This window comes from Lipotes vexillifer, unplaced genomic scaffold (assembly GCF_000442215.2).
Source record: "Lipotes vexillifer unplaced genomic scaffold, Lipotes_vexillifer_v1.1 scaffold815, whole genome shotgun sequence".
Taxonomy (NCBI): domain Eukaryota; kingdom Metazoa; phylum Chordata; class Mammalia; order Artiodactyla; family Lipotidae; genus Lipotes; species Lipotes vexillifer.
In genome coordinates this window covers 1,722,923-1,732,945 of record NW_006773723.1, presented here as the reverse complement: position 1 = coordinate 1,732,945, position 10,023 = coordinate 1,722,923, and positions in this window count along the sequence as shown.

Below are 10,023 nucleotides of genomic sequence, written 5' to 3'. Positions count from 1 at the left end.
AATGACGCATTAGATCAGATGAACTTAATAGATATATACAGAACACTCAATCCAAAATCAGCAGAATACACATTTTTTTCAAGTGCACATGGAATATTCTCCAGGATAGATCACATGTTAGGCCACAAAACAAGTTTCAATAAATTCAAGAAGATTGAAATCATATCAAGCATCTTTTCTAACCACAATGGTATGAAACTAGAAAACACAAGAAGAGAAATGGAAAAGCCACCCAAAAAAGTGGAGATTAAACAACATACTACTGAATAACCAGTGGGTCATCAAAGAAATCAAAGGAGAATTTTTTTTTAAATCCCACAGAAATACGACATACCAAATCTATGGGATGCAACACAAGTGGTTCTAAGGGAAATTCATAGCAATACAGGCCTACCTCAAGAAACAAGAAAAAGCAATCTAACTTTACACCTAGAGGAGCTAGAAAAAGGAGAGCAACAAAGCCTAAAGTTAGTAGAAGGAAAGAAGGAAATGATAAAGATCAGAGTGGAAGTAAATGAAATAGAGACTAAAAAGACAACAGAAAAGATCAATGAAACTGAGAGCTGGTTCTTTGAGATGATAAACAAAATCAATAATCCTTTAGCTAGACTAACCAAGAAAAAAAGAGGGCTCAAATAAAATCATAAGTGAAGAAGGAGTAATTATGACTGACACCACAGAAATACAAAGGATCATAAGAGAATACTACAATTATACATGAACAAATTGGACAACCTAGAAGAAGTGGACAAATTCCTAAAAACATACAATCTGCCTAGACTGAATCATGAAGAAATGGAAAACCTGAATAGATCAATTACTAGTAAGAAGACTAGATCAGTAATCAAAAAAACTCCTAACAAGCAAAAGTCCAGAACCAGACACTTCACTGGTGAATTCTACAAAACATTCAAAGAAGATGAAATACCTCTCCATCTCAAACTTCTGAAAAAATTGAAGAGGAAGGAACACTTCCAAACACATTTTATGAGACCAGCATTCCAGACTCATTTTATGAGGGCAGCATCACCCTGATACCAAAACCAGACAAGGACACTAAAAAAAAGAAAAGAAAAGTAGAGGCCAGTAACCCTGATGAGCATAGATACAAACATCCTCAACAAAATATTAGCAAAACAAATTCAACAATGCATTAAAAGGATCATACACCAGGATCAAGTGGGATTTATTCCTGGGATGCAAGGATGTTTGAACATTCACAAATCAATCAGTGTGATACAGCACATCAGTGAATTGAAAAATAAAAGTCATATAATCCTCTCAAAAGATGCAGAAAAACCATTAATAAAATTCAAAACTTATATATGATAAAAACTTTCAACGAAGTGGGTAAAGAGGGAATGTACCTGAACACAATAAAGGCTGTGTATGACAAACCCAGAGCTAACATTACACTCAAGAGTGAAAGCTGAAAGCTTTTCCTCTAAGATCAGGAAAAAGACAAGGATGCCCACACTTGCCACATTTATTCAACCTAGTATTGAAAGTCTTAGCCACAGCAACTAGGCAAGAAAAAGAAATAAAATGCATCCAAATTGGAAAGGAAGAAGTAACACTGTCACTTTTTGCAGATGACATGTAACTATATATAGAAAACTCTAAAGACCCCACCCAAAAAGAAAAAACTGTTAAAACTAATAAATGAAGTTTCAGGATTCAAAATCAATATGTAGAATTCTGTGGTGTCTCTATATTACTACTAACACACTACCAGAAAAAGAAATTAAGAAAACAATCCCATGACAATTCCATCAAAAAGAATAAAATACATCAGAATACATTTAAGCGAGGAGGTGAAATACCTGTACCTTGAAAACTATAAGACACTGATGAAAGAAATTGAGGAAGACACAAATAGATGGAAAGATATTCCGTGCTTGTGGATTGGAAGAATTATTAAAATGCCCATAGTACCCAAAGCAATCTACATATTTAATACAACCCCTTTCAAATTTCCAATGACATATTTTACAAATGATTCTAAAATTTATATGGAATCATGGAAGATTCTGACTATCTGAAACAATCTTGAGAGAGAACAAAACTGAAGTATCATTCTTGCTGATTTCAAACTATAGTTGCAAAGCTACAGTAATCCAAACAGTATGGTACTGGCACAAAAACAGACTCATACATCAATGCAACATAATAGAGAGCCCAGAAACAAACCCACACATATATGGACAATTAATTTATGACAAAGGTGCCAAAAACTTACAATGGAGAAAGGAGAATCTCTTCAATAAATGGTGTTGGGAAAACTGGAGAGCCACAAGCAAAGGAATGAAACAAGACCACTATCTTAAACCATACACAAAAATTAACTCAAAATGGATTAAAGACTTGAATGTAAGACCTGAAACCATAGAATTCCTAGCAGAAAATTTAGGCAGTAATCTTATTGAGATGCTGGTCTTAGCAGTGTTTTTGTGGATCTAACTCCAAAGGCAAGGGAAACAAGAGCAAAAATAAACAAAGGGGACTACATCAAACTAAAAAGCTTCTGTACAGCAATGTAAACCATCATCCAAACAAAGAGGCCACTTATTGAATGGGAGAAGATATTTGCAAGTAATATATCTGATAATGGGTTAATATCCAAAATATATAAAGAACTCATACAACTCAACAACAAAATAACAACCCAATTTTAAAATGGGAAGAAAATCTGAATAGACATTTTTCCAAAGAATCCATTACAGATGGCCAACAGGTACATGAAAAGATGCTCAACATCACTAATTAGTAGAGAAATACAAATCAAGACCCTAATGAGATATCACCTCATACCTGTTAAAATGGCTATTATCAAAAAGTCAAGAAATAACAACTGGTGGAAAGGATGTAGAGAAAAGGGAACCTTCATACATGGTTGGTGAGATTGTAAATTGGTTCAGCCACTATGGAAAGCAATATAGAGATTTCTCAAAAAATTAAGAATAGGACTACCATATGATTCAGCTACTATACTTCTAGGTATTTACCCAAAGAAAACAAAAATGCTAATTTAAAAAAGATATATGCACTTCTATGTTTATTGCAACATTATTTACAATAGCCAAGATATGGAAACAATCTATGTATCTACTGATGGATAAATGGATAAAGAAGATGTGGTACACACACACACACACACACACACACACACACACACACACACCCCAAATACTACTTAGCCATAACAAAGAATGAAATCTTGCCATTTGTGACAATGTGGTTGGTCTTTGAAGGTATTATGCTAAGTGAAATAAGCGAGACAGAAAAAGACAAATACCATATAATTTCACTCATGTGGAATGGGAATAAACAAATGAACAAACAAAATAAAACAGAACTCACAGATCTAGAGAACAGATTGGTGGCTATCAGAGTGGAAGGGGGCTTGCGGGTGGGCAAAAGGAGTAAAGGAAGTCAACTGTATGGTGAGGGGGGGTAACTAGACTTTTGGGGGTGGTCACTTATAACGTATATAGATATTGAGTTATGTTGTACACCTGAAACAATAATAATGATAATAATAATGGTAATAATAATAAAAGAAGGATGAGGAGAGAAGTGGAGAGATGGGAAAAGACAATCCTAACTATATAACATTAGTAGCTTGATCCAGCCATGTCCATAGCTAGATACATTCCGGAACGTCCCAGCTCTATAAGCCAATAAATTCTGTTCTTGTTTTAAAAAAAGAAAAGAAATGAAAATCAGAATGACACTGAATTTTTTTATCAGCAACCCTCAATGATAAAACACAAGGGAACAATACGGTCAAAGTTCTGGAGGAAGATTATGTTCAACCTGGAATTGCATACCTTGCTGAAGTATCACCCAATTATCTTGGTTAAATAAAACCCTTTTCAGAAATTCAAGAACTCACACTATTTTTTATTGCTGAGGAATATTCCATTGTATGATACCACCAATTGGAAGTGTTTCCAATTTGAGACCACGATGAATAAAGCAGCTATAAACATTTTTGTACAAAATAAAAAAGCAATTCAAGAACTCAGAAAATTTACCTGCCATACATCTTTTCTTAGAAAGTTATCTGTGGTTGTGCTCTAGCAAAATAAATGCAGAAATCAAGAAGGAATAAATCATATGACTCTGGATAGTGAATTCAATCAATAAACAGAAAAGAGAAGTCCCAGGAAGCGAGCTGTGCACCAGACCAGTCTGAAAGCAGGAGGTTAGAGTACTCAAGTAGAGGGGTCTTAAAAATAGGGGAAGGGGGGCTTCCCTGGTGGCACAGTGGTTGAGAGTCCACCTGCCGATGCAGGGGAGACGGGTTCGTGCCCCGGTCCGGGAGGATCCCACATGCCATGGAGTGGCTGGGCCCGTGAGCCATGGCCACTGAGCCTGCGTGTCCAGAGCCTGTGCTCCACAATGGGAGAGGCCACAACAGTGAGAGGCCCGCATGAATAGGACTACCATATGATTCAGCTACTATACTTCTAGGTATTTACCCAAAGAAAACAAAAATGCTAATTTAAAAAAGATATATGCACTTCTATGTTTATTGCAACATTATTTACAATAGCCAAGATATGGAAACAATCTATGTATCTACTGATGGATAAATGGATAAAGAAGATGTGGTACACACACACACACACACACACACACACACACACACACACACCCCAAATACTACTTAGCCATAACAAAGAATGAAATCTTGCCATTTGTGACAATGTGGTTGGTCTTTGAAGGTATTATGCTAAGTGAAATAAGCGAGACAGAAAAAGACAAATACCATATAATTTCACTCATGTGGAATGGGAATAAACAAATGAACAAACAAAATAAAACAGAACTCACAGATCTAGAGAACAGATTGGTGGCTATCAGAGTGGAAGGGGGCTTGCGGGTGGGCAAAAGGAGTAAAGGAAGTCAACTGTATGGTGAGGGGGGGTAACTAGACTTTTGGGGGTGGTCACTTATAACGTATATAGATATTGAGTTATGTTGTACACCTGAAACAATAATAATGATAATAATAATGGTAATAATAATAAAAGAAGGATGAGGAGAGAAGTGGAGAGATGGGAAAAGACAATCCTAACTATATAACATTAGTAGCTTGATCCAGCCATGTCCATAGCTAGATACATTCCGGAACGTCCCAGCTCTATAAGCCAATAAATTCTGTTCTTGTTTTAAAAAAAGAAAAGAAATGAAAATCAGAATGACACTGAATTTTTTTATCAGCAACCCTCAATGATAAAACACAAGGGAACAATACGGTCAAAGTTCTGGAGGAAGATTATGTTCAACCTGGAATTGCATACCTTGCTGAAGTATCACCCAATTATCTTGGTTAAATAAAACCCTTTTCAGAAATTCAAGAACTCACACTATTTTTTATTGCTGAGGAATATTCCATTGTATGATACCACCAATTGGAAGTGTTTCCAATTTGAGACCACGATGAATAAAGCAGCTATAAACATTTTTGTACAAAATAAAAAAGCAATTCAAGAACTCAGAAAATTTACCTGCCATACATCTTTTCTTAGAAAGTTATCTGTGGTTGTGCTCTAGCAAAATAAATGCAGAAATCAAGAAGGAATAAATCATATGACTCTGGATAGTGAATTCAATCAATAAACAGAAAAGAGAAGTCCCAGGAAGCGAGCTGTGCACCAGACCAGTCTGAAAGCAGGAGGTTAGAGTACTCAAGTAGAGGGGTCTTAAAAATAGGGGAAGGGGGGCTTCCCTGGTGGCACAGTGGTTGAGAGTCCACCTGCCGATGCAGGGGAGACGGGTTCGTGCCCCGGTCCGGGAGGATCCCACATGCCATGGAGTGGCTGGGCCCGTGAGCCATGGCCACTGAGCCTGCGTGTCCAGAGCCTGTGCTCCACAATGGGAGAGGCCACAACAGTGAGAGGCCCGCATACAAAAAAAAAAAAAAAAAAAAAAATAGGGGAAGGGCTTGATAGATTGCTTGTCATAATTGAAATCTGAAAGAAATTGGGAAGAAAAGTAAGACAGTAATTCTGGGAAAAACCAAACTGGGAATATAAAAGTAATTGGTAATTGTAGAAAAACAAAAACAAGAAAGGAAATATATCAGAGTCTATGACTTTGTTCTGCAGTGAACACTTTTTACATAGTCAGTAATTACAAACTATATTGATTTTTAACTTTTAGATCAATCTATAGTCAACACACAGAGTGCTTTAACTATAGCTATGTAAGTGTTAACACTGACAATCTAAAAGTACAGTTGAGAGATCCTGGGATATCAAGGTGCAGGAGGGTGTGTGAAAAGCTGAAAGGCTACTAACATTCTCATTTTACAATTCAGAGAGTTAAGAGATATTGTTTATATAGGAAGGATCAGGAAATGATTCTATGAATGTATTATGTAAAGGTGCAAAGGTAAGATGTAGAAGAAAAATTAAAAAGCAGATCATTAGGATAGTGATCAACAATGAAGAATGAATAGAAAGTGGAACATTTTGACAGAATGCCATGCAGTCAATAAAACAGATGTCATTTAGACATAGGAAAATGTTTGAGATATTATTTTAAGTGGAAAAAAGTGGATTATAAATTTTTAGTTATAAAATGTTATCTAGTAATTTCTATATGATAGGTTTGTAGATTTTAAAAAATACTCCATTCATTGTCTGCAGTTCATCCATTCAAAAGGTTTATTGGGTATCTACCATGTTTTAGCACTGTGCTAGGGGCTGGTGTAACAAAAATGGCAGTTTATAAAGAAAATCAAGTCTCTGCCACACAGTTGACAGTGCAGCAAGGAAGATACATATTGTACCAGTAAGGATGTAAAAATGTGAGCTTTATGATGGAGGACATTCATGATGTTAGGAGAACATGGAGCATAGGAATCTGGGAAAGATTCCTCCGAGCACTTACTTTTAAGTTAAGAGGTGGGGGAGGCAGAGGAGTTGTTGTTAGGCAGAAATTCACAATTAGGAACACAGTCTGATCCCAATTACATAAAATACATGAGCTCAGGAAAAATTCTCAAGGGAAACAACAAAATATTAATAGAGATTTTATTCTGGAATGTGAGGAATTTTGTATTCTTCTTTATACTTTTCCAGTTTTTTCCTAAGTTTTCTGTAAGGAGGATGAATGGCTTTGATAATCAGAAGAGATTAATAAAAGTTACTGTTACTAGTGAAGCAGTTAGATATTTGTGCTGTTTGAGGTCCTCTCCCTAGCCCTACCTATGGAAGTTACAAACAATTGCCAAACCACCTATCCACCCTCGGCACTGTTAAAGGCTGTCACTGGAGATGGTAGATTCATTTCAACAAATGTTTCAGTTAGCAAACCTGGATTATGCCTTCATTTGCCATGAACTTTGCTAGTAGAAGCATATGCTGGGATCTCCTCAAAAGTCAGGGAGATGCAGATGGCAGGAATATGCCCAGCAGGTACCTATTATTTCTAATATTTCTTTATTCATTGGACTGCTGTGCCATCTTTTTAAATTCAACTATACCCTGTATTATGTTCTTATTGAAAAGTGCGGTTGAAAGCATGAAGTAATCCTTGTTTTGTGCCCGTATTTCTTGGATTGTATTTTTAGGTTCTAAAAGCATTTAAATTGGTTCTCCAGTGACTCCTTTCAAGAAGTTATTCCTACATGTAAGATTGAATCTGTCAGTGGTAATTTTTACAGACTTGGGTATTTAGTTTGCTGTACATATAAGTCCTCTTGCAATATGTTATTTCTTCAATCACACATTTGTATCATTATTTTGAGAACCACATACTAAACTTTATCAGAAGATCTCTTTTCTCCAAAGTAAACTAAGGTGGAAAATCAAATTAATGCAACTTAAGTTGGCAATGCATTTAAAAATCTCATGTTATAATGATGAGATTCAGCTGACAGGTAAATTGCAGTGTGTGCACAGAGATCAGGTGCTAGGGCATCAGCATGCACAGAGAATCTCTGTGCTCTCATGCCTTAGGAGATTTATCAATATACGAAAGTCGGAGAAAAGGTAACTCAGGATGGGTGTGTGAACATGTTGCTTTACCTAAATTCATCTTCTCACTTCAATTTGTTTCTGTGTCTCTGCTGGAAAAGGCGGTTCAAAGGGTATTGTTATATTATGGAAATACTACAGCTGGTAGTCAAAATAACTGGATTCTAATTCTGACTTTTATCACTAACTAGCTGAGAGACTTCAGGTAAGTCACTTAACCTCTCTGGTTCTCATTAAAACTAAATGATCTCTTCCAGTCATTTCTAATGTGAATGCTCAGTGATTTGATGAGATCTAACTTTTGGCTAAATTGTGGCAAGTAGGGGCTACTCTGCACAGTTCCTCCTCAGCTGAGATCTAGGCCTTTTGTTCCTCACCCCTAGTCAGAGCCACTTTGCCCAACCAACAGCCTACTCTAGGAAAATCCCACAGCAAGGATTCAGCAGTGATGAGGGAGCTATACTAAAACAACATCCTCCATATGGCCCAAGAGGAGAGAGATCTGAAAAGGTTTGGGGTTAGTCAAAGCCTAGAATAAGTTGTATCTTCTCTGGAGGAACCTCCCAGGTCTCCCCAGCTAAACCCATGGTCTTATCCCTTTCCTAGTTCTTCTGTATCCGTTAACCTCAACTTCCCCTTTCAAATCTACTTTCACCTCCAGGTTGGTATCCAAGCTGAGATACGCCAATGGGGACAGAAGAGGGTTCTTTTCTTACTAACATAAAACACAGTTTTCCTCTAAAATCTCAACCAATTTCATAATTATGATCTTCTATTAACAACTCACATCTTCCCCAGAAGACACATTTCTTTCTCTGTTCTCTTATGTCAAAACTACATTCCATAGTGCAATGATCCAACTATGGGCTGACTTCTCTAGAAACTGCCAGAATTTCTCTTTCTACCTTACTTTTGTTTCTAAGAGCAGTTGTGGATTATTATAGACCCAAAAATAGGAGTTGAAATAAGCATTGCATCATTTGTCATGCTAGCTGCAAAGGAAGTAGCAGAGGTAACCAGGAATGAGGAAGAGGAAATTTCTGATAAACAGCTCTGATGGTTATATAGAAGCTGAATTGAATCATAGACACCAGAGTTTGGAATTGAATTTTGAATTGCAGAATTAGAGGTAACTGCCTCCCACCTGTATGATAGTATCGATTTATTTTGAAATTTGAGTGTGGTTTTATAGGCATTCCATTCTGTGGTACTGCCAGAGAACATTTATTTATTTACTAGTCTCCCATGCAGCACATTTGAATTTGGAAAAAGAAATAATTAAAACAACAACAACCTGGGTGCTCCTGATGTGGATAGTATCATGGATATCAATAGTATTCGGAACTAAAACGAATTAGGTTATCTTTTACAGGCTCAATATTCATCAGTGAAAACATGTAACTGACAAATTCAGCCCTGTAATCAAGCAGTTACACCTTTCCCAATATAGAATAGGAAGTTAGAACGAATGCTTCTGTCATTGGGCTTGCATTGAGTAAACTAGATAAAGATCGGTTAACTCACTCACCTCTCACTGGTACTTTCTCTAATTTGGAGACAGAAAAGTACAAAATTAATTTCAGATTCTGAGAGAAGAGACAAAGGAGGAACAGTGAGTTTCTGGGAGAACTTAAAATCTTTCCTGACTGAACCTGGCTTGTGCCTCTTCATCATGGGAGTAGCTCTTGCATCATTTTAAAAACTTGGGCAATGTTTCAAGAGACTTATTGGTCTTGCCTCTGCAGACTCGTAATTCCTTCATCTGTTCTTGGGAGGAAAAAGCAGTTAGAGGCTTAAAAGCTGGACGTCTCTGCACTCCCATCTCCTTGTTCTTCATTCTTAAACGGGCAGAAAGGTAATGGGACACTTTGTCTCTAGCAAAGGGATATTTTCCAGTACTGAGGTGTTGCCTGACACAGCTGGTCAGAGAAGTTAGGTGGGAGAGGGGAGGGGAGGATCCAGAGCCCCCCCCCCCATAACTGGTTACTGCTTTTCCCACAAGACCGTGTGTTGATAGACCTCCCTTCCTTCA